The 25,753-nt window shown below is 36.6% G+C and overlaps 1 protein-coding gene across 3 annotated transcripts in view; it reads right to left on the bottom strand.

Annotated features, from left to right (window-relative positions):
• DPP10 (dipeptidyl peptidase like 10) overlaps positions 1 to 25,753 on the bottom strand; it is a 1,401,573-nt gene that overhangs the window by 213,948 nt on the left and 1,161,872 nt on the right. The window lies entirely within an intron of this gene.

Here is a 25,753-nt window from a genome sequence, read left to right as displayed (position 1 = left end):
CTATGTTCTGACTGGATATCTGGTGAAATCACAGGGCCTCCAATAACTTAACCACAAGCTTCCCTCCCCATTTGGCTTCTAGAGCTAAGATCCTCTCCAAATAACCTTTCTTATTAAATGGAACAGGTGCGGCTACTACTTAATCATTAACTGGTGAGTTTCAGTTGCCTGCAAACTTGAAGAATTATTTAAACAAACTGAACTGAGGTATCCAGGTCTTCTTAATGGGAATGAGTAGGTGGTTGGTGTGACCTACGGAGAGTAAGGAAAAGCAGAGTGGTGCCACAGCCCACCTAGGAGTCAGACAGGGCAAGGGGAGCTACCACCTTCAGCCGAGGGAGGCGGTGAGTGATGGTGCTACTCTGCCTGGGAAACCACACTTTTTCCACAGATCTGTGCAACCCACAGATCAGGAGATCCCCCTTGTCAGCCCACGCCACCAGAGCCTTGGGTCTGAACCGCAGAGTTGTGCAGATTCTCAGCGGCTACTCGACTGGAGACTGCCTAAGACTACCGAGTTCCCAGAGGGAGGGGTGGCCATCATCACTGTGGCTGCATGCTGCCTAAGATGGCTGAGCTTTCAAGGGGAAGGGCAGCAGCCATCACTGTGGCTGCCTGCTGCATAAGATGACTGAGTTCCGGGAGGAGGGGTGGCAGCCATCACTGCAGCTCCAGTTTGCCATCTTTCCCCTGCAATGCCAGGGAAAACGGATGGTTTGGACCCTGGAGGAATTCCCCATAGTGCAGCACCGTGGCTGTGGCAGAGTGTGGCCAGATTGCCTCTTTAGGCTGGATCCTGACCCACACCATTTCCCTAGGCAAGGCCTCCCTACAGGAATTTCAGAAACTCCAGCCAGGGTTTTAGGAACAGAACTCTAATCTCTCTGGGACTGAGCCCCTAGAAGGAGGGGTGGCCGCAGTCTTCGCAAATCAGTAGACTTCGTCTTTGCCCCTGCCGGCTTTGAGGAATCTGGGCAGTCTAGACAAGTGGGATTCCCCCCAGCACAGTGCACCTCCTCCACCAAGGAGCAGCCAACATGCCTCAGTTAGTGAGTCCCACATCCTGTGCCTCCTGACTGGAGGAGAACCCTCAATTAGGGTTGCCAGACACATTATACAGTAGCATTTCTGTTGGCATCAGGTCAGTGCCCCTCTGGTACAGAGATCCCAGAGGAAAGAGAAGGCAGCCATCTTTACTATTCTATAGCCTCCACTGGTGACACTTCCAGGTGTGGAAAGGAACCAGGTAAATAGAGTCTGGAGTGGACCCCAAGCAAACTGCAGCACGCCTATGAAAGAAGAGCCTGAGTCTTACAAGAAAAATAAACAAATAGAAAGCAACAATAACAATAACATCAACAAAAAAGTCCCCACAAAAAAACCCATCCAAAGGTCAGCAGCTTCAGTGATCAAAGCTGGATAAACTCATGAAGACGAGAAAGAATCAATGAAAAAATGTTGAAAACTCAAAAAGCCAGAGTGCCTCTTCTCCTCCAAATGATTGCAGCACCTCTCCAGCAAGAGCACAGAACTAGGCAGAGGCTGAGATGGATAAATTGATGGAAGTAGTCTTCAGAAGGAGCTGTTAAACAGAATAACTAGTTTAGAGAGGAACATAAATGACCGGATGGAGCTGAAAAACACAACACAATAACTTCACAATGCAAATACAAGTATCAATAACTGAAGAGAACAAGCAGAGGAAAGAATTTCAGAGCTTGAAGACTATCTTGCTGAAATAAAGCAGGAAGAGAAGATTAGGGAAAAAAAAGAATGAAAAGGAATGAACAAAACCTCCAAGAACTATGAGATTATGTAAAAAGACTGAACCTATGACTGATAGGGGTACCTGAAAGAGACAGGCAGAATGAAACCAAGTTGTAAAACATACTTCAGGATATCATCCAGGAGAACTTTTTCAACCTACCAAGACAGGTGAACATTCAAATTCAGGAAATCCAGAGAACCCCAGTAAGATACTCCATGAGAAGATCAACCCCAAGACACATAATCATCAGATTCTCCAAGGTTGAAATGAAGGAAAAAATGTTAAAGGCAGCCAGAGAAAAAGGTCAGGTCACCTATAAAGGGAAGCCTGTCAGACTAACAGTGGACCTCTCAGCCGAAACCCTACATGCCAGAAGAGATTGAGGGCCAATATTCAACTTTCTTTTCTTTTTTTTTTATACTTTAAGTTCTAGGGTACATGTGCACAACGTGCAGGTTTGTTACATATGTATACATGTGCCATGTTGGTGTGCTGCACTCATTAACTCATCATTTACATTAGGTATATCTCCTAATGCTATCCTTCCCCCTTGCCCCCACCCCATGACAGACCCTGGTGTGTGATGTTCCCCACCCTGTGTCCAAGTGTTCTCATTGTTCAAGTCCCACCTATGAGTGAGAACATGCGGTGTTTGGTTTTCTGTACTTGCGATAGTTTGCTGAGAATGACGGTTTCCAGCTTCATCCATGTCCCTACAAAGGACATGAACTCATCCTTTTTTATAGCTGCATAGTATTCCATGGTGTATATGTGCCACATTTTCTTAATCCAGTCTATCATTGTTGGACATTTGGGTTGGTTCCAAGTCTTTGCTATTGTGAATAGTGCCATAATAAACATATGTGTGCATGTGTCTTTATAGCAGCATGATTTATAATCCTTTGGGTATATACCCAGTAATGGGATGGCTGGGTCAAATGGTATTTCTAGTTCTAGATCCTTGAGGAATCACCACACTGTCTTCCACAGTGGTTGAATCAGTTTACAGTCCCACCAACAGTGTAAAAGTGTTCCTATTTCTCCACATCCTCTCCAGCACCTGTTGTTTCCTGACTTTTTAATGATTGCCATTCTAACTGGTGTGAGATGGTATCTCATTGTGGTTTTGATTTGCATTTCTCTGATGGCCAGTGATGATGAACATTTTTTCATGTGTCTTTTGGCTGCATAAATGTCTTCTTTTGAGAAGTGTCTGTTCATGTCCTTCGCCCACTTTTTGACGGGGTTGTTTGATTTTTTCTTGTAAATTTATTTAAGTTTTTTGTAGATTCTGGACATTAGCCCTTTGTCAGATGGGTAGATTGTAAAAATTTACTCCCATTCTTAAAGAAAAGAATTTCCAACCCAGAATTTCATATCTGGCCAAACTAAGTTTCAAAAGCAAAGGAGAAATAACATCTTTTTCAGAAAAGTAAATGCTGAGGGAATTCATCACCATCATGCCTGCCTTGTAAGAGCTCTTGTAGGAAGGGCTAAATATGGAAGGGAAAAATCGTTAACAGCCACTACAAAAACACTGAGGAACAAAGACGAAGGACACACAAATCAAACATAACAATATTAACCTTAAATGTAAACATGCTAAATGCCCCAGTCAAAAGACAGAGAATGGCAAGCTGGATAGAGTCAAGACCCATCAGTGTGCTGCATTCAAGAAACCCATCTCACGTGCAAAGACACAAAAGAAAGGGATGGGGGAAAATTTAACAAGCAAATGGAAAGCAGAATATAGCAAGGGTTGCAATCCTAATTTTCTGACAAAACAGACTTTAAACCAACACAGATCAAAAAAGACAAAGAAGGGCATTGCATAATGCTAAAGGGTTCAATTCAACAAGAAGAGCTAGCTATCAGAAATATATATGTACCCAATACAGAAGAACCCAGATTCATAAAACATGTTCTTAGAGACCTACAAAGAGACTTAGATTCCCACATAGTAACAGTGTGAGACTTCAACACCCCACTGTCAATATAAGACAGATCATCACAATTGAAAATTAACAGGGATATACGGGACTTGAACTCAGTTCTGCAGCAAGTGGACCGGATAGATACCTACAGAACTCTCCACCCCAAAACAACAGAATATAAATTCTTCTCAGTGCTACATGGCACTTACTCTAAAATTGATCACATAATTGGAAGTAAAATAATCCCCAGCAAATGCAAAAGAACTGAAATCATAACAACCAGTCTCTCAGACCACAGTACCATCAAATTAGAACTCAGGATCAAGAAACTCACTCAAAAGCACACAACTACATGAAAATGGAACAACCTGCTCCTGAATGACTCCTGGGTAAATAATGAAATTAAGGCATAAATCAAGAAGTTCTTTGAAACCAATGAGAACAAAGAGACAACGTATCAAAATCACTGGGATGCAGCTAAAGCAGTGTTAAGAGGAAAATTTGTAGCACTAAAACGTCCACATCAAAAAGCTAGAAAGAGCTCAAATCAATATCCTAAAATCACAACTAAAAGAATTAGAGAACCAACAGTAAACAAACCCCAAAACTGGCAGAAGACAAGAAATAACCAAGATCAGAGCAGAACTGAAGGAGAAAGGGACACAAAAAACCCTTCAAAAAATCAATGAATCCAGTTTTTTTTTGAAAAAATTAATAAAATAGACCACTAGCTGGACTAATAAAGAAGAAAAAAGAATCATATAGACACAATAAAAAATGATAAAGGGGATATCACCACTGACCCTAAAGAAATACAAACAATCATCAGAGAATGCTATAAATACCCCTATGCAAATAAACTAGAAAATCTATAAGAAATGGACAAATTACTGGACACATACACCCTCCCAAGACTGAACGAGGAAGAAGTTGAATCCTTGAATAGACCAATAACAAGTTCTGACATTGAGACACTAATTAATAGCCTACAAACCACAAAAAAAAAAAAAAAAAATCCCAGGACCAGATGTATTTACAGCTGAATTCTACCAGAAGTACAAAGAGGAGCTGGTACCACTTCTTCTGAAACTATTGCAAACAATTGAAAAAGAGGGACTTCTCCTTAATTCATCTTATGCAGCCAGCATCATTCTCATACCAAAACCTGGCAGAGATACCACAAAGAAAATTTCAGGCCAATATCAATGCCTGACAAACATCAATGCAAAAATCCTCAACAAAATACTGGCAAACTGGATCCAGCAACATATCAAAAAGCTTAACCACCATGATCAAGTCACTTCATCCCTGGGATACAAGGCTAGTTCAACATATGCAAATCAATAAATGTAATTCATCACATAAACAGAACTAAATATAAAAACCACATGATTCTCAATAGATGAAGAAAAGGCCTTTGATAAAATTCAACATCGCTTCATGTTAAAAATTCTCAATAAACTAGGTATTGAAGGAACATACCTCAAAACAACAAGAGCCATTTATTACAAACCCACAGCCAATATCATATTGAAAGGGCAAAAGCTGGAAACACTCCTCTTGAAAATCAGCACAAGACAAGGATGTCCTGTTTCACAACTACTATTTAACATAGTATTTGAAGCTCTGGCCAGGGCAATCAGGCAAGAGAAAAAATAAAGGGTATTCAGATAGGAAGAGAGGAAGTCAAACTGTCTCTATTTGCAGACGACATGATCCTATATCTAGAAAACCCCAATTGTCTCAGTCTAAAAACTTCTTAAGCTCATAAGCAACTTCACCAAAGTCTCAGGATACAAAATCAATGAGCAAAAATCATAAACTTTCCTATACACTAATAATAGACAAGCAGAGAGCAAAATCATAAATGAACTCCCATTCACAATTGCTACAAAAGGAGTAAAATACCTAGGAATACAGCTAACAAGGGAAGTGAAGGACCTCTTCAAGGAAAACTACAAACCACGGCTCAAGGAAATAAGATAGGACACAGATAAATGGAAAAACATTCCATGTTCAATGATAGGTATAATCAATATTATGAAAATGGCCATACAGCCCAAAATAATTTATACATTCGATGTTATTCCCTCCCATTAAACTACCATTGGCATTCTTCACAGAATTGGAAAAAAACTACTTTAAACTTCACATGGAACCAAAAACGAGCCCGCATAGCCAAGACAATTCTGGGCAAGAACAAAGCTGGAGGCATCATGCTACCTGACTTCAAATCATACTACAAGGCTATAGTAACCAAAACAGCATGGTACTGGTACCAAAACGGATATATAGACCAACGGAACAGAGCAGAGGCCTCAGAAATAACACCACACATCTACAACCATTTGATCTTCAACAAACCTGACAAAAACAAGCAATGAGGAAAGGATTCCCTATTTAATAAATGGTGCTGGATATGAACAGACACATCTCAAAAGAAGACATTTATGCAGCCAAAAAACACATGAAAAAATGCTCATCATCAATGGCCATCAGAGAAATACAAATCAACCACAATGAGATACCATCTCACACCAGTTAGAATAACAATCATTAAAAAGTCAGGAAACAACAGGTGCTGGAGAGGATGTGGAGAAATAGGAACACTTTTACACTGTTGGTGGGACTGTAAACTAGTTCAACCATTGTGGGAGTCAGTGTGGCGATTCCTCAGGGATCTACAACTAGAAATACCATTTGACCCAGCCATCCCATTACTGGGTATATACCCAAAGGATTATAAATCATGCTGCTATAAAGACACATGCACACGTATGTTTATTGCAGCACTATTTGCAATAGCAAAGACTTGGAACCAACCCAAATGTCCACCAATGATAGACTGGATTAAGAAAATGTGGCACATATACACCATGGAATACTATGCAGCTATAAAAAAGGATGAGTTCATGTCCTTTGTAGGGATATGCATGAAGCGGGAATCCATCATTCTCAGCAAACTATCGCAAGGACAGAAAACCAAACACCGCATGTTCTCACTCATAGGTGGGAATTGAACAATGAGAACACTTGGACACAGGGTGGGGAACATCACACACTGGGGCCTGTCGTGGGGTAGGGGGAAGGGGGAAGGATAGCATTAGGAGATATACCTAATGCTAAATGACAAGTTAACGGGTGCAGCACACCAACATGGCACATGTATACATATGTAACAAACCTGCACGTTGTGCACATGTACCCTAAAACTTAAAGTATAATAATAATAATAATAATAATAATAATAAAAAACTTGACCTAGAAAAAAAAATAAAAACTAAATAAATAAATAAATGTAAAATAAATGGTGCTGGGAGAACTGGCTAGCCACATGTAGAAAATTGAAACTGAACCCCTCCTTACACCTTATACAAAAATTAACTCAAGACAGATTAAAGATTTAAATGTACAGCCCAAAACTGTGAAAACCTTAGAACAATATGCAGGCAATGCCATTCAGAACATAGGCATAGGCAAAAATTTCATGATGAAAGCAGCCAAAACAATTACAACAAAAGAAAAAATTAACAAATGGGATCTAATTAAACTAAAGAGCTTCTGCACAGCAAAAGAAACTATCATCAGTTGAACAGACAACCTACAGAATGGGAGAAAATTTTTCCAATTTATCCATCTGACAAGGGTCTAATATCCAAAATTTACAAGGAACTTAAATTAATTTACAACAAACAAAATAAACAACACCATTAAAAAGTGGGCAAAGGACATGAACAGACACTTCTCAAAAGAAGACCTTTATGTGGCCAAGAAGCATGAAAAAAAGCTCAACATCACTGATCAATTGAGAAACGTAAATCAGAACCACAATGAGAAGCATCTCACGCCAGTCAGAATGGTGATTATTAAAAATTTAAGAAAGAACAGAGCTGGTGAAGCTGTGGAGAGATAGGAATGCTTTTACACTGTTGGTGAAAATGTAAATCAGTTCAACCACTGTGGAAGACAGCATGGCAATTCCTCAAAGACCTAGAACCAGAAATGCCATTTGACTAGCAATCCCATTACTGGGATACATGCATGTGTATGTTTATTGCAGCACTATTCACAATAGCAAAGATATGAAATCAACCCAAATGCCCATCAATGATAGACTGGATAAAGAAAATACATCATGGAATGTTATACAGCCATGAAAAGGAAGGAGATCATGTCTTTGCAGAGACATGGATGGAGCCGGGAGCCATTATCCTCAGCAAACTAACACAGGAACAGAAAACAAAACGCTGCCTTTTCTCATTTCTAAGTGGGAGCTGAACAATGAGAACATATTGACACAGGGAGGGGAACAACACACACTAGGGCCCTTTGAGGGGGTGAGGGGAGGGAGAGCATTAGGACAAACAGCTAATTCTTACAGGACTTAATACCTACGTGATGGGTTGATGGGTGCAGCAAACCACCACAGCACACGTTTACCTATGTAACAAACCTGCACATCCTGCACATGTATCCCAGAACTTAAAATTAATTTACATTAAATTTTAAAATAAAAAAAATAACTAAACCAACCACATCCTCCCATGAGTACTGGGGCCTTTCCCTCTGTTGACACTATAAATCTTGCTGTCCACAGTCCCTGGTTATTCACTTTGTTCCCAAGTGCAACCTGTGTGGGCCTCTGTGGCATGGGGTGCTCTCCTCCCCTAGCTGAGAGTATATATATGTATGCCATATGTGAGTATGAATGTGTATGAACTGCAGTTGATCTCATCTGCCCAGTGTCAGGTGTTATAGTCTGTCATCCATATAACACTAGAGTAGGAATCCCTCTATCACCAATAGGGTGAAGAAGGGCTAATAAAATCACATAATTCTTTTTTAAAAGAACTGCCATTTTTGTCTTTCTTTTTATCTCTTGTATTACTATGCACTCTTGGATTTTTTTTGTAATTCAACATGTTATTCTATATTTTTCTTACTGAAGCTACCTACCCCAAATGTGGTCAATAAATTCCCTATACAGAGCATCTGTGCCTTTTCAACCTTATCCTATTAACCATTGAGTATGCCATTGCTTTCTGGCATAACCCAATTTGTTCTTTCTTGTTGCAGACCTGAAATCAGCCATTTAAGTTTCCCAGTTTTCAATGTGTGTTTAGTGAGTGGTATTTAGAAATCAATATCTGTTCATTATATGCACAAACAGGCATAATGACATCCTTTAATCAAGAAGAAATGGTAATATTGAAACATAGAATAGTCAGATAAATTTCAGATGGATGAAAATGAGCTTGAAGTTTGTATTAAATATGTGTACGTGTCTATGTCTAACAGGGTTATATTGATACTTCTAAAGAAAATCCAACACTAAAGCATTCTTCCACACATACCCATTCCATATTTGTGCCTCCTTTCTTCCAACCATGCTAACGCATTTACTCACTAATTCTTTCATACAATATATACAGAAAACAATGTGAGAATGAACACACCAATACAACTATAAAAAAAAACAAGAGCTAATGATATTTTTGCAGTTGTATTGGACTTTAGAATTTATCTTTCTAAGCATGTATAAATCATGGGGAAATGGTAATACTGAAATATAGAAAAGTCAGATGAATTTAAGATGGATGAAAATGTGCTTGAAGTTTTTTATGAATAATGTTACCTGAATTTATAATCTTAATTTGTTGATGAATTACTATGTTAATTGACAAATTAATTAATCAAGTAAAAGTTACTTAAATTATTATTTTCTCAGTATGGTAGCAAATAATTTGATATTTGGTTAAGATCATGTATGCCTGATTGATTCAACTGATTTTTTCATCCTTTTTGTTTGTTTAAATATATAGCATATTTTTATAATTCAAACATCAACTACATAAAGAGTTTACTATATAAAGCAAGTTCCTTGCTTTCAAGGAACTTACATTCCGATTCTTATTCCCTCTATCCCATTTTCACCTACTCTACAGAGGTAACTATTTTTTAGTTTCTGTTTATACTTCTGTTTTTTTTTTTTTCTTTTTGGCCAGGAAAGTATACCCAAGCAGACAGACAGATTCAGACAAATAGACAAACAGATATAGAGATATCTCAAGAGAGAGAAAAAAAAATCATACATTCTTATTTTTCCTTATTTGTAAAACAAAAGTTAAAATACTGTAATTATACTTTACAACATATATCTTCTTAATCACTTTATATCAGTTCAGAGAAAACTTTCTTCATTCTTTTTTATGGCCAAATACTATTCTACTCAGTGGTTATATGTAAATTATTCAATGAGCGCCTTAAGTAGTTTTCAATATTACACAACTATGCTGGAATTTAAAACCCTAGGCATCTCTTTTACGTGAGGAGAGATTCCTTCATGTTACATGCCTAAACATGGAGTTGTAGAAACAAAAATGTCAAAGCTAGTTTTGGAAAGATACTTCCAGATATAATTTTTTGTAGTTGATTTTCCAAACTACATGGCTATTCTTAATGTCTTCATCCTTTTATCAACAACTGCCCACAACGATTTAACTTTTCTTGAATACCTTAACGTTTATCTTTGTCCCTCAGAATGGAGTAGCTCCACTGAATCCAACACTGTCATAATGAAGTCTAAAATTGAATAGGACAATAATCTCCACTGTTGCAGATACTTCATATCAATTTGATCTGGCTATAGTTACATTGCACTGTTTTTGTCAGAAGTATCTCCTTAGCACACTGTAACTCTTATTTTGCAATTACAGTAATTTTAAATACTGAAGTCTTTTCCACACTTACATTTTCCCTTTCAAAGATTTGTGAAGATAATATTGTGAATCCAAAAAAGGTCTTTCTCACATTTCTTTAAAAAAAATTAGCTCACAAATTAGGTTTACCACATCATCTGTCCATATGGTATGGTCATCATTCTGCTATTCAACGTATTATCAATCCCTTCCAGCTTTAGGTCAGACACATTTTTTTTAATTAAATAGCGTTTATATATTTATCCAAAGATGTAAATCATATCATTATTTATATATTTATAAAATTCTCCCTGGGGAAGATAGAGAAAACTAACCTGTAATAAACCCACGGGAACTCCACTCTAAGTGTTAGACATCTCGTTCAAGTATGGATTTACCAGTTATAACCCCATCTAACTGTTCCACTTTTTTCCTTATGATCATAATGATATCATGATACCTATATTCATTAAATGTTTTGTATTTCGCTGATTTTTCCATCTGGTAACTGTGACATACTAAGAAAGATAAATCTTTCTTCAGGGCACTATTAGTATATTCATTTAGAAAGCTGTCTTTCTAACAGATGTTTCCTCATTCCTTAGACCACTGTTATAGGTTGGTAACTGTATTTATTGCAGGCCAACCATCTACTTGGTGCTTCACAGTAACTGAAATAAGTATTATTAACTCCATTGATCATACAGCTGGGGAATCTGAGTTACAGAGCGGGGCAGTTATTCTCGCAAAGTATGCAGGAACTGAATAGCAAAGTGGGTAATTGAGCTTGAGTTTCTAACAGTCTAGAATTGTGATGGGCTGCACGTAGCAGCAGACAGATGATCTCATAGGTTGCTCATTCTCTGCACTTCTAATTTATCTCATGCTGCCAAACTAAACATTTTAAACAGTGCTTGTTTTTGCCTTTTGGGGGGCTTGACAAAAATAATTAGCCAAAGAATTATGATAACATTTCGATACTGTTATTCAGCCATGAATTTGTCGAGGAAGGAAAATATGAGAGAATAGAAAAAGAAGATAAAAGGATACTCCTAGCCTTTGAGAACCAAAACACTTCACTTTGAAAAATTTATAGAAGTCAATTTAACAAAAAGATAAGGAATAATCCTTTTCAAAGTATTGCAGCCCAAGGAAGAATAATCTATTATATCATCTTTCCTTGAACTTTCTTCTCCAAGATCTTAAAGTGCTTTAGAAAGACAAATATGAAAGATAGGAATCCAATAAAGGACAAACTAAACTTCAAAGACCCTTTGAATTGACATTACCATAACTAATTTACAGGCCTAACATCTACACAAGAAAAATTTCAAGATTAAAAGGTCACGTAGCACTAGAAAAAGAAAGATGTTGAGTAAATGATCTCGTTTTGTTTCTAGGGTCTTTTAAGAATCTTTTCATCTGACAATTCTTGATCAACAATGTTCTATGTAATTTTTTTTTTCAGAAAATGTTTCGTGGAGCCCTAAATACTTCATTAAACTAAGAGATCTGGTGCTCAGGTACCTTGGAAATCTTGCCAGAGATATGTAATGCATATTTCATACGGTAAAGGCTCTGAGAAATTATACAAAGAGGAGAGACTCCTCCTCAGAACTATAGATCTTGTACCAGTGATCTGTTCTAACAGTTCTTTCCACTAACTCTTATTCACCATTCCCCAGCTTCCCTCAGGCCCTCAGCTCCACTGTAGACTGGATGACTCCCACCTTCCTCAAAGAGGCAGTCTTTCCATAAATTGTAAGCTCTGTTCAAGCAGGGGTCTTGTTGCTCCTCACTGCATTATCCTTAAATTCTAACACAGCCACTGGCATATAATAAGACTTTCACAACTATACCGAATAAATATATATGTAATAACTTGTTAAATAAATATGAATAAATTGATAAATTGAAATTTAACACCAATCACAAATTCAGAAGATTATCTGTATAAAATCATTTCAATCATTCCCTCCAAATACAATGAAATACTCTTGTATCGCTCACTAAACATCCTGACATACGCCAATCACTTGTAAATAAAACATGATTGAGGACGTAAATTTTTGATTCGCTAAAGCAGAGGCTGGTGAACTTTTTCTGTAAAGGGTCAGACAATAAATATTTTAGGATTTGTGAGCCATGTTGTCTCTGTTGTTCAACTCTGCCATCAAACCACAAAAATACCCATAGACAATAAGAATAAATGAATGGAGCCGGGCGTGGTGGCTCACGCCTGTAATCCCAGCACTTTGGGAGGCCGAGGCGGGCGGATCACGAGGTCAGGAGATCAAGACCATCCTGGCTAACACGGTGAAAGCCCGTCTCTACTAAAAATACAAAACAAAATTAGTCAGGCGTGGTGGCGGGCGCCTGTAGTCCCAGCTACTCGGGAGGCTGAGGCAGGAGAATGACGTGAACCCGGGTGGCAGAGCTTGCAGTGAGCAGAGATCGAGCCACTGCACTCCAGCCTGGGCGACAGAGCGAGACTCCGTCTCAAAAAAAAAAAAAAAAAAAAAAAAAAAAGAATAAACGAAGGGGTGTGGCTGTGTTCTAATAACATTTTATTTACAAAAACAATCAGAAGTGCCTATTATCATTAGTGATCCACTGAAATGCCTATATTAAAAAAGATGTAGAAGTATTAGAAAGTATGAAGAGAAATTGGGATCCTCAGATATTGCTGATGGGAATGTGAAATGGTACAGCAAACTTTGAAAATAGTTTGGCAATTTTTCAAAAGGTTAAACAGAGAGTTACCATATGACTCAGCAACTTTACTCCTAGGTGGAATTCTACCCCAGAGAAAAGAAAACATACGTTAAAATAATAATAATAATAAAAAAAAGACAATAAAACAAAACACTGAAAAACCTTTTGCGTGGATGGCAGCATTAAGAGTCAAAAATGGAAACAACCAGAGATTCCACCGAGGAATGAATAAATAAAATGTAGTATATCCAAGAAATGGAACACTATTAGACAGTGAAAGAAATGAAGTACTGATAGATGCTACAACACCTATGAATCTCAAAAACATACTAAAGGAAGGAAGCCAGATATAAAAGACAATATATTGTATAATACCATTTTTTGTGAAATGTTCCAAAGAGGCAAATATATAGAGACAGAGTTGATGAGTGCTTGTCTATGGCTGGGGGCTGCATGAGGGGTGGACAGCAGAGGGAATGGGGAGAGATTGCTAATGTGATCAAGGTTTTTTGGGGAGAAGATGGTTAAAATGTTCTATAACGAGATTAGGACGATGATGCACAACTCTATAAATGGACTAAAAACTTTTAAATTTTATACTTTAAATGAGTAACTTTATAGCATGTAAATTATATCTCAATAAAGCTATTACAAACACAGAATTTGTGGCTGGGAGTGGTGGCTCATGCCTGTAATCCCAGCACTTTAGGAGGCTGAGAAGGGCGGACCATCTGAGGTCAGGAGTTTGAGACCAGCCTGGCCAACATGGAGAAACCTTGTCTTTACCAAAAATACAAAAATTAGCCAGGCGTGGTGGCAGGCACCTGTAATCCCAGCTACTTGGGAATCTGAGGGAAGAATTGCTTGAACCTGGGAGGCGGAGGTTGCAGTGAGCCGAGATCGCAACATTGCCCTCCAGCCTGGGCGCGAAGAGTGAAACTCCCTCTCAAACAAATAAACAAACAAACCAAAAACACATAGAAGTTTTTTAATAACAGGTAGAATGTTTTCTACACCTCTGTGAAAAAAAATTGTGCGGATTGAAAATACACCTCGGAGTTATGTTTTCCATTCTAAAATTTACTTTACAGAGTATTAAAAAATATCCCTTAAGTGTTTACAGAAAGTGAAAGGCCTGCATAGAAGCAAAGTCAGTTTAAAAAACAATCCATAAAATTAAGGGGGCTCATGTTCTCATTTTTTGTTTAGATTTGTCTTGTGTCAACTGTGTATCACAAAGTATTGCCTATTTATTATCAAACATAAGTAAAATATCATGCATTTAAAGATTTGTAGCTAGAAATAATTGCTGTAATTAAAAATGTAATATTTTATAATAGAAGGATAATTACGGTATTTATCCTTCTTTCCACTTCTGAAAGCTAGCACTTAAGTTAAAAAGATACCCAAAATAAAAAGCACTGGCAATGGTATCCAAAAATGATTTAAAAGTTAATTGTTATGCTCTAATTCAAGAAGAGATACTCAAGCACTACAATTCTCTGCATGTTTTTCTGCATTTGGAGTTTGGACCTGACAACCTCAAGTAAGTACGGAAAGAATTTCATGGCACACATCAGTGTTGTCATGATCTTTCTATCCCCAGGTGATAACCATGTTATTTTGAAATATGAACAGCAAATTATGTTTTCAGAATGGGTTTGAAGTCTCTGGAGGTTTTTAAGATTTGAGTTATTTGGAAATATTTTCTCCTAAAAGTCATGTCTCCCTTATACTACGTTGACCATGTATTTCAATTTATGCCTGTCATCCTGGTGTAACTATGAGTACTGCTTTCTTCGCTCTCAAAAAGTTATCTAACTTCGATAATAAATTATATGGTCATTCTGCCTTAGTACTATATTCTTCAAGGAAGTTACCTAAATAACTATGCAGGGATCTGATTAGAATAGGCAAATGTCCATGATCATAGAGAAAGTATCTGGTAAAAGAAGATATTACTAATCTTGTACCCCATATGGAGAAATGAACATACTAAAAATTCATGCTTTTAAGTTAATGGACAGAAGAGTGTGACTCTCTAGACAGTCCAAAGCATCAACACAACCAGAACTGTTAGTAGAGATTTGTAAGAATTACGGTTTCTCCATAAAATATGACAAATTTTCCATTGATGGTGCTTTGCAGGCTTGATTTCTAGCCATAACATTAGACCTTTGTTTTGCCCTGTTCTCCCAGATGACCATGTAAGATTTTCTAATCTGAGAAGAATGGTGAACTAATGTTATACCAATCTTACTCCACACTTGCAGTGAGGAAACTAGAAGACGACAGCTACAAGTTTCTGAATCTGGACAATCTTATCTCTTGAAACTAACACATTCACTGTACTCTCATAACAGATCATTCTTTTGAGCATAAATAATGTGTGGGTGTGTGTGCAAAAAGTGTAGAAGGATCACGTGGAAAGTCAGACAAGTGTTCAGCACACAGTGAGTGATTAGATGACAGATTTGAGCCTGGCCCAGCGCTCTGTTCGGGAAGAAAGACTTGGCTTTCAAGGTGTACCACTCATTCTGCTGAAAAACAGCTGGTATATATTGCAATGAACAGCAGTGAGCAATCCCAATCAGTACAGCAGCCATGGCAAAACTTTCCAACATACTACGTATGAAATGAGATTCTACTTTACTTTGAGGGCAAAACAAAATTCACAGAATAAATTTTTTGTCTCAGTTTGTGTTTATTAAGAATATGATTACCACAATTGGGTTCATCTCAATATCCTTCCCAAATTTTTTAAATCACTCGTTCATCTACTCAAATAAGCAACTCTCAGGTGCCAGCTGTCTCCATTGTTCAGAAATAAAGTCCCATCCTCCATGAGTTTACAAAAGAAGACAGAAAAGCAAATGACTAAACTCAGTAAATGATAATAGGTGTTGTGATAGAAGTCCACACAGAGTAAAGCAGAGACACTGAGAAGGGCAGTTCTATGCCTGGGTCAGAAAAAGCCTCACAGTGTATGTGACACTTGACTGAGCCTTTGGAGATGGACAGGTGACTGTAGAATTCCAGAGGGTTACACAGAGCTATGCTGGGAACCGCTTGGCCTAGTCAGGAAACCGTAAGTGTATACTTGACAATGGGACTCTCAAGAAAAAGATGCGAGAATTGTAAGGAGATTTAAAATACAGGTAATGTCATGCGAAGGATAGTAGACTTTTTATTATAGAAAGGGGGAAGACATGAGGCATTTTAAGCGGGGAACTAATATATCCAGACTTGAATTTTAGAACTACAAACGGGGCCAGGCACGGTGGCTCACGTCTGTAATCCCAGCACTTTGGGATGCCGAGGCGGGCGGATCATGAGGTCAGGAGATCAAGACTATCCCGGCTAACATGGTGAAATCCCATCTCTACCAAAAATACAAAATTAGCCAGACATGGTGGCACGCACCTGTAGTCCCAGCTACTGGGGAGACTGAGGCAGTGAGCCGAGATCACGCTACTGCACTCCAGCCTGGGGGACAGAGATAGACTGTCTTAAAAAAAAAAAAAAAACTACAAATGATATGAAAAATTGAGAGACAAATGTCTCTCAATTTGGCAGTGTTGCACTATAGGTATTTAATCTAGACTTGGCAAGTCTGCTCCACATATGTTTTATCTGAGCTGAAGTTCAAAGAATGAAAACGTGTTAACCAGAAAAGGAAGTCATTACAGGGAGGAGGAAGGGAATTAGGGTAACAGAACCATAAACTACCACAATGTAGCATATAGTAGTAGAAAATTATAAGAAATCAGACTCCAGCAAAGGGCGTATCCTAGATCAAGAGGAAAATAATTGTCAAAGGATTTCTACTTCCTCCCGCTATCGATGGCATGGAGTAATGTTTACATCCTAGTCTAAGTGAATGCTATTCCTTAGTGTTTTGCAGTGCACAGTTGTACGTGGAAATCTAGAAAGGTATAAGCACTAAAATCATATAAACGGATTTGTATGTGTAGATAAACCAGAAACTCTGACTGCTTAGTGAATACTGGATTTAGAAAAAGCCCAGAGCCTACAGTACCTAGTAAGACAAGTGATACCCAAGACAGAAGTATTTTCGGAAGCAAATCTTACAGTTAAATGAAACCACGGGAAGTGCCAAATTGTTCACTCCTCAGAACCTTTAAACTTGCTTTCCCTCTTATTTGTCTCTTTCACCAACTCTTCATTAATTCCACCATTTCATCATTCATTACTGTCACCAAAATCACCTTCTCACAGAAGGCTTTCACGACTCCTAAGAGCCTTAATGACTTTTGCAACCAAGATAGTTCACTCAACTGACACATTGCACTCAATGTATATTTTAGATAAAATGCTATGCCCTTTCACTCTTTATTTACTCATCTGTTTTATGCTTTTTCAAAACACTCATCCCTAGTAGAAAGCATATTATTTGTTTCTTTACAGATTTGTTTTCTCAACCCGAACTCTTCAGGAGACCATCCTTATCCTTGGTTTTGCTTTCTGCAGTTTCAGTTACCTAAGGTCAACAGCAACTTAATATTAAATGGAAAAGTCCAGAAATAATTCATGTTTTAAATGTTATGTCACAATGCCCAAAGCATTCACCTCACTTCATCTTATCACATAGGTGTCTTGTAATTTCATGTCATCTGACGAAGGATGAGTAAAGTACAATAAAATTAGAGAGAGAGACCACATTGACATGGCTTTTATTACAGTATATTGTTACAATAGTTCCATTTTATTATTAGTTATTGTGATTAATTTCCTACTGTGTGTAATTTATACCTTAAATTTTATCATAGGTATGGACATATAGGAAAAAACAGCACAGTCATGCATTACTTAATGATGGGGGTACATTCTGAGAAGTTAGTTTTCAGGCGATTTTGTTTTGCAAACATCATAGAGTGTACTTACACAAACCTAGGTGGTCTAGCCTCCTACACACCTAGGCTATGTAGTATAGCCTATTGATCCTAGGCTCCTAGGACAGTATGTTAATGTCCTAAAAGCTGTAATCAATTGTAACAAAATGGTAAATATTTGTGTATCTAAACATATCTAAACATAGAAAAGATATAGTAAAAATATCTTATTATAATCTTATAGGGCTACTGTCTTTATGTAGTCTATAGTTTACAAAAATATTGTTATGCATACATATATGTATTTAATATGAAAGTAATGTTTTTATATTTTATTTATATTTTAAATGCATTGCTCCATTCTTGTTAAGCATTCTTCATTCGTGTTATGCATAAATATATATGTATACATGTTTTCATAGCATATATGTATACATGTATTCATAGCATATACATATATGCTATGTATATATATAAAGTATATATATATAATATATATATACAAAGTATATATAATATATATATACTTTATATATATTATATATATAAAGTATATATAATATATATATATAAAGTATATATATAATATATATATAAAGTATATATATAATATATATATAAAGTGTATATATATATTATATATATAAAGTGTATATATATATAATATATATAAAGTATATATATAATATATATATAATATATATATAATATATATATATAAAGTGTATATATATATAATATATATATATAATATATATAATATATATATATAAAGTGTATATATATATATATAATATATATATACCCATACATACATACAGGGCTTGGTACTATCCATGGTTTTAAGCATTTACTGGGGGTCTTGGAATGTACCCTCCATGGGTAAGGGGGTAACTACTGTATAAGCCTCATGAAACTAGTACTTAATCATGTCTATAATTGTATCCCCAGCACCTGAAAAAAACTCTAAAATATAAAATTATAAATAATTAATCAATGAATCAAGACTGAATAATGAAATTTAACATGGGGACATGTAAAAAAGAGGGAGGAGTAAAGAGGACTTCTAGTGAGGGTAAGTGGGTATGAGAGCAGGTTTGAGAAAATATAAGTCTAAGTTATGCACCTCAAGGTTTCGACTGTGGTTTCTAGTAGATAATTGAACATAGAGCAGTCTACACTGCAGTCAGTAGCATGAGATGGTGGTTGAAGATGAGCAATTTCCCAAGGGGAATATGTATCATAAAAATAACACACTAAAACCATCAGCATTTTTCAGAAACTAAAAGAGACACCTCTAAAGGAATCAGAGAAGTAACTATCAAAGGAATAAGAGGTCAACCAGAAGAGTATTGTTGTTCTGAAAGACAAGGCACAGTAGGGTCCAGGGAGAGGTTATGGCCAACTTTGTCAAAAGCTACCAAGACAATCAATAAGAAAAAGACTGAAAATTAATTTTTGCTAATGTTACAAACTGGGACTAATAGCTTCTGTAGATGAATAACTAACTGCCGGCAAAATTGGAAATGTGCTTTCAGAGTTTTTTTTTTTTAGGCTGAAACGTATTTGTATTGATCTGCATGTCTAGATTCTGACTTAGATTAGAGTAGGGATACTGGGGGATTCAAGCAAATTCCTTACATACTAGCAGCATAACCGTGGTTGCGAGGCTTCATTCTCTGTGATCCAGTTACCTCTATTGGAAAACAGAAAACTATACTGGGCCCTATCACATAGATTTTACGAGGATTGAATGAGATAATATACATATAAATTCCTTAGCACGCAATTATCATTCAGTGAATATTTATTCACTGACAAAGTGATATTTTATTATTATTATCCATCCCCATTCTCTACAGTAGTACACACTGTTGTACAGAATACGAGCTTCAAAGATATCTTGGCATGGCCGAAATACAATGAAGCTAATGTCCCAGGTTTGGGACACTAAAGTTAACTTCCACAGTTTAAACAAACTGAGTAACTTTCTTAATTCATCTAAATCATAATCATTGAATTTAAGCAAATCTGAATAATTTAGAACTGCTAATAATTTCTCAAATCTGTATTAGTGATAAAACACTTCTAATTTTTGAAATGGTCAGTTTAACAACTCAAACTAATTCCATATATCCCTCACCTCTACTTAATTGATACTGATAATATTAGTTCTTCATAAATTAACTGTCAAACTTAATTCTCTAATATAATCTCCATTTAGGTTCCCTCTGGAAAGAAAAAGAAATAGGATTCCAGGATGAAACGTCTAGTTAATTAATTGAGTCTTCCATTTTTCAAAAATATTAGATTTGACATTAATTTTCTTAATCCCCATAAATAATTGCAATCATATTAAACAGATATAACTTACCAATTTGAAACAGTGCTCTCTAGTTTTGTATTTAATATGAAAGCAATTGTTTTTATATTTTATTTATATTTTAAATGCTTTGCTCTGCTTTTTTTCTTAATAAAATTATTCTGCTTGTGTCTACGTTTTAATAGAATACTGCAGCTACTTGAGAATACATTCATTTTGTAATGGTGTAATCGTAAGAGCAGAATTTGTGTTTGTGTAGCATGTGCGATGCCGTTCATAACATCCCACCATTCTAGAATTTATAGTAAGTCGATCAAATGAGACAAATAATATCCATTTTGGGGGGACTCAAAATCCGTGCTTCTATTTTAGATAAAAACAGTCTGAAATTTAAAAATATGTGTATGTATAGGTGTAAAATTGATTTCCTTTCCCAATAGATTCCATCTACCTAAGAATTTATGGACACAAACGTTACCCACTTATCCAGCTGTAAGGAACTAAGCAGTAGGAGAGTGCATTGGTTAAAAAAGTGATGCTACTCAGGTAATCAAGCTTTTTTTTTTTTTTCCTTTGTAATGACATTCTGGAATTAAAGTAGGTATAATGTAAACTTAAAATAACAAGGCAGTTTCCCCAAAATATATGTTTTTACTTGCAAATATTTTGTTGGCTTGTAATCATTTTAAAGGGATTCTCTTTTCCTCTGCCTCTGCATGTGGACATGGGAAATAATAATTTATATTATTTAAAAGCAGATAAAAATGCACAGATAGGGAATTGAGGGCAATTTGTTTAGCTCCCATAATAATTTAATACTTATTTCACTCAAATATTATATTATATTTCTGTGTATCCAGGATTCACTGCTACCCAGGTAAAAATATCTCAGAGATGATCTCCCTCAAAAAGAAGATTTCTGTTTTCTCTCTATGATAATTCTGGAGACGTGGACACTGGTTGCCAATTGCCTTTTAGCAAGTCACTTAGCCTTGCCAAGTTAGAATTCCTTCCCCTAGCCAGGCACGGTTGCTTACTCCTGGCCGAGGTGGGAGGATCACCTGAGGTCAGGAGTTTCAGACCAGCCTGGCCAACATAAGGAAAACCCGTTTCTACTAAAAATACAAAAATTAGCTGGTGTGGTGGCACATGCCTATAATACCAGCTACTCGGGAGGCTGAGGCAGGAGAGTTTCTTGAACCCAGGAGGCGGAAGTTGCAGTGAGCTGAGATGGCGCCATTGCACTCCAGCCTGGGCAAGAAAGTGAGACTCAGTCCCAAAAACCAAAAACAAAAAAATTCCTTCCCCTATAAAATTGTTGTGCTCAGAGAAAATGTTGACCAACAGAGGGGCACTTGAAAATATAAATGGTTATTTGTGCAGTCAAAATAACTGGGTGTCTGACTGGTGCTTAGTGGTAGACCCTGCAATGTGCAGAGCTAACTCTGCCCAATAAAGAATTATCCCACCTACAACGTTATCAATAACCTTGTTGTGACTCATAAGCTGAGAGCTGGTCTCTAAAGTAATTTCCAATTCTATAATTGCATAAAGCATGTTTTAAAGGTGATTATGGTAGACACTTTGGTTATCTGCTCCTATCCCGTTGTCTCTTACCATTTCAGTGCATGCCCTGAATTCCAGCTGAACAGCTGTGTTGCTCTGCCCCAAAGCTTTTTTGGATCTCGCCATCAGCAGTCTACAGAATTATTGGTAATTAATGCCTTTGGGATCACCTTTAAATCAGGGACTGAGTATACTATTTTCCCTCCTGTGGAGAGGCATGGGAGTCACTCTCAGTTAAGTATTCTCCAGTGCTCCCCAAAGGACTCAATCTCAGTTGCCCACAGTGCTAGCAGGCTTACCAATGGACCCTTTATTGTACTTTTTCTTCCCTATCCCACTTTCTCATTGGTATTTCTTAAGATCACCTCCCAAGTAATCTACTTGTACTGAAATCCATACCTTAGAGTTTGCGTTTTGCTGGAACATGAACTGAGACAGTAACGTATTTACTCTAAGTGAAAAAGGGTCTCAGAGAATAAATATATCTTAGCAGTATTTGTTCAACCTGTCAGCAACAAACTTGCTGAAGATGGAGGCTTGTGGGAATTGAAATGAAAAAGAAAGAGGAAACCATTGGAAGAATGACTCTGCTATATGCAGGGGATCTCTTTGAATCATAGTGCAGATTTTACATCGTGGAGAGGCAGTAGTGCTGTCAGACAAAAAGGCTGGAGGAAGTAGCCCTAAAGAACTCAAGGGCAGTAAGGCCAAGAACTGAGCTCATGAGAGAATAATGCAAGAATCTGTATAAACCAAGAGCCAAAAGATATTCTATCCACATATAAAAATCAGGAAACACTAATACTTTGTGCCAGTGTTAACCTTCAAGTATATCCTGGGCATTCAGTAGAGACTTGGCTAAGCACTGGAATTTTCTGAACTTCATGAATAAGAGACTCCCACCTGGTCAAGCACCAAATCACACAATACCATGCCAAGAACATCCAATAAATGAAAGGATTCCCTTTCTGTCTATATAAAAATAGCATCCAAGCATCTGGCGCTCCTAGAAATCACTTCCACAGCGAGTCACAGAAACAAACCACTGCATGTTATATAGTAGAATGCAACTCCTTGAGCTTTTGTCTAAATATGTATTCTCTCAGCAGTAAAGCATGAAGGTCATGTAGTAGTTGTGGCTACACACATTAAAAAGAGAAACATAGGCTTTGATTTATGTACCATTTTATACAATTGATTTATCAACTCTGCCTAGTGGTAAGATTATTCCTAAAGTTACCAGTTGTCATGACTTTATCGTGATTGAAAGAAACCTGGTTTAAAAAAAAAAAAGATAAAGATGTTTAGCATTTTAATGCATCTAACGGAGCTAAATATACCACTATCTCTATTTCATAATTTTATGTAATTTCACATATATAGTTAGAATATATATTCATACAGCTTTATGAGAGCAGTATTATTAGTCTCATTTCACAGAGGAAGGAACTGAGGCTCAGAGACATTAAATATCTTGCCCAGGAGCATAATAGCTAAGAAGTACAGAAATGAGATTCCAAATACCCAGTATGTCTGCCTGCAAAGCATATGCTTTCTCATTTATTACATTTTGGCAGAACATGTCACTGTATTAGAGGTTTTTGGTAAGAATGAGGGAGATACATTCTACTTTGTTATACATGTGGAAGAAATATGTAAATGAAATAATGATAATGTTGCATTTTTTAGTAGATTTCGCATGCGAAAAATAAGGCTTGAGGTGAGTCAAACCATACTTGTAAAACCATCTTGCAAATAGTTGATTAGAAACTTACAAGGGTAACGATCACATTAAACTAAAGCACTGCTGTATTCTAATAAAACACTCTTGCTTTCCGATGGCTTTCCATCTTTGGTCCAGGAGGAATATTTCTGGCAAATAGCCACCAAATGCTCATAGATTCTTTTTGGAAAATTTCATGCTTCCTCAAGATGTTAATTTGGTGACATTAAGAATAGATCAAGTCAAGTACATAGTTAGAAGCTGATGAGCATATAAAAATATGAATTTGGTTAGACACATGTCCTATTATTTCAGAATAGTTCCCTGATGAGGGCCATAGAGAAGAGCCACAATTTGGTATCATTTTCCTTCCATATTGTAATATATCTCACATACCTAGAAATGTATTTGGAATAGTTATATTTTCGCACTAATCATCATAAATCTAATATTTGTGAATATGCCAACCTGGGAGTTAGGAGATGTGTATTCTAGATTTGTTTCTCACCTTATCTCTCTATTCAAACTTGAGTAACATTGGAGGTTACAAAGATCTTAAAAGCCATTGAGTTTGTTGCTTCCATTTTACAGATTTTTGAGAGAGAGAGAGAGAAATATTTCAGAAAATCAAGTGACTTCATCAAGGCAACCCTACTAATAAGTAGGTAGGCTAACACAGAGCTTCTGACTCCAAGACTAGTGCTTTAAAAATATTTCTGGACTGCTCCCCCATCATGATATGGCTTCAGTAACATGCTTCAAAGTTAGATTCTAAAATGCAATAATTCTATAACATTCTCATCTGTAAGCTACAGTAGATGAAGCACGGAGGAAATCCAGAACCATACATATTTTTGGAGGAAGTTAGAAAGTCATATAGTCCCAAAAAGTTTCACTTAAAGAAGTAAAAAAATAGGACAACTTGTATTTGAAGGTTGGGGTAAACACTAAATTCTGACATAAACAAGGGTGTGTGGGGTAAGAAAAAAATGTTTCAGAATCAGACTTTGCACAGAAATGTTGGCAAAGCCATAATTACTGTGGTGCTAGAGTGTGCTTCTCTAATATGATATTTCATTCCCTTGAAGATATTAATTTACTTCTTGATATGTTCATTGCATAGATTAAGATTCGGTTTTTGAAATATGTTTCCAAATTATGTATCCAGGAGGAAAATATGCTCTTCTTCAAAAGTGCAGAATACAAATTTGAAAATAATCTATTTTCTATAATCATTTTACATTTCACTCTTCTACTGAAAAGTTAGGATCTGGATTCTTTTTTTCTCTTTCATTTCCTGCATGAAGATTTTTAAAAATGCACTACAATTCCAGCGTATTAGTTGCACAATCTGGCTTTTATTAAAATTCTATTTCCTTTTTACTGGGAGAATGCAAGCTACATCAGTCTGATATAATATCGATATGTTGGGAGAAACAACTGTGTCTTAAGACACCAATTTTCAACCATTATCAAGTGGGTGGATTAATTTCCTGAAATGCCGAAGAATGTCAATGGGCTACTAAGAAGGGTTATTTCTAAAGATATTCATTTTGGACACTATTGTTTACTGATTTTCTTTTTCTTTCTTTTCAAAATAATAATACAAAAAGCCAATTCCAAGTACTCACTTCTGCCTGCACCAAGGTAGTGGTACTGGAGAGCAGATATATAGAATTTAAAGAGCACATATAGCTTATTGTCAGGTTACTCAAGATCTCTTACAATAATCACAAAGTAAACAAATTAAGCTGCCCAATATATACAAGCATTTCAGGAAAAGAAGGTCCCAGACCTGTAGTTTCATTCACATGGATAATTATAAAACATTTCTTTTAAAAGTACTGGGATCTCTGCCCATGTAGCTCTTTTATGTCTGTAATGCGAATCGTTTTAAACTTCACTTCATGTTGAAAACACACACACATACACACACACACTCATACTGCTTGTGGTACATAGCCTTCAAGCTGGCCCATATCATCCTCTGTTCCCTGTGGTAAGTTACCCACATGAAGTCCTCTCTCATGATGAATAGGGTTGATCTCAGTAACTAATAGTATACTGTGAATATAACAACTTGTAGCCTCTAAGACCAGTCGTCGAAGACATTTCCCTATTTCAGGCCCTTTCATGAATCATTTACTCTCGGGAAATGCAGCTGCCGTATCTT

This window comes from Gorilla gorilla, chromosome 11 (genome assembly GCF_029281585.2).
Source record: "Gorilla gorilla gorilla isolate KB3781 chromosome 11, NHGRI_mGorGor1-v2.1_pri, whole genome shotgun sequence".
Taxonomy (NCBI): Eukaryota; Metazoa; Chordata; class Mammalia; order Primates; family Hominidae; genus Gorilla; species Gorilla gorilla.
This window is presented reverse-complemented; position numbering and strand designations above follow the sequence as displayed.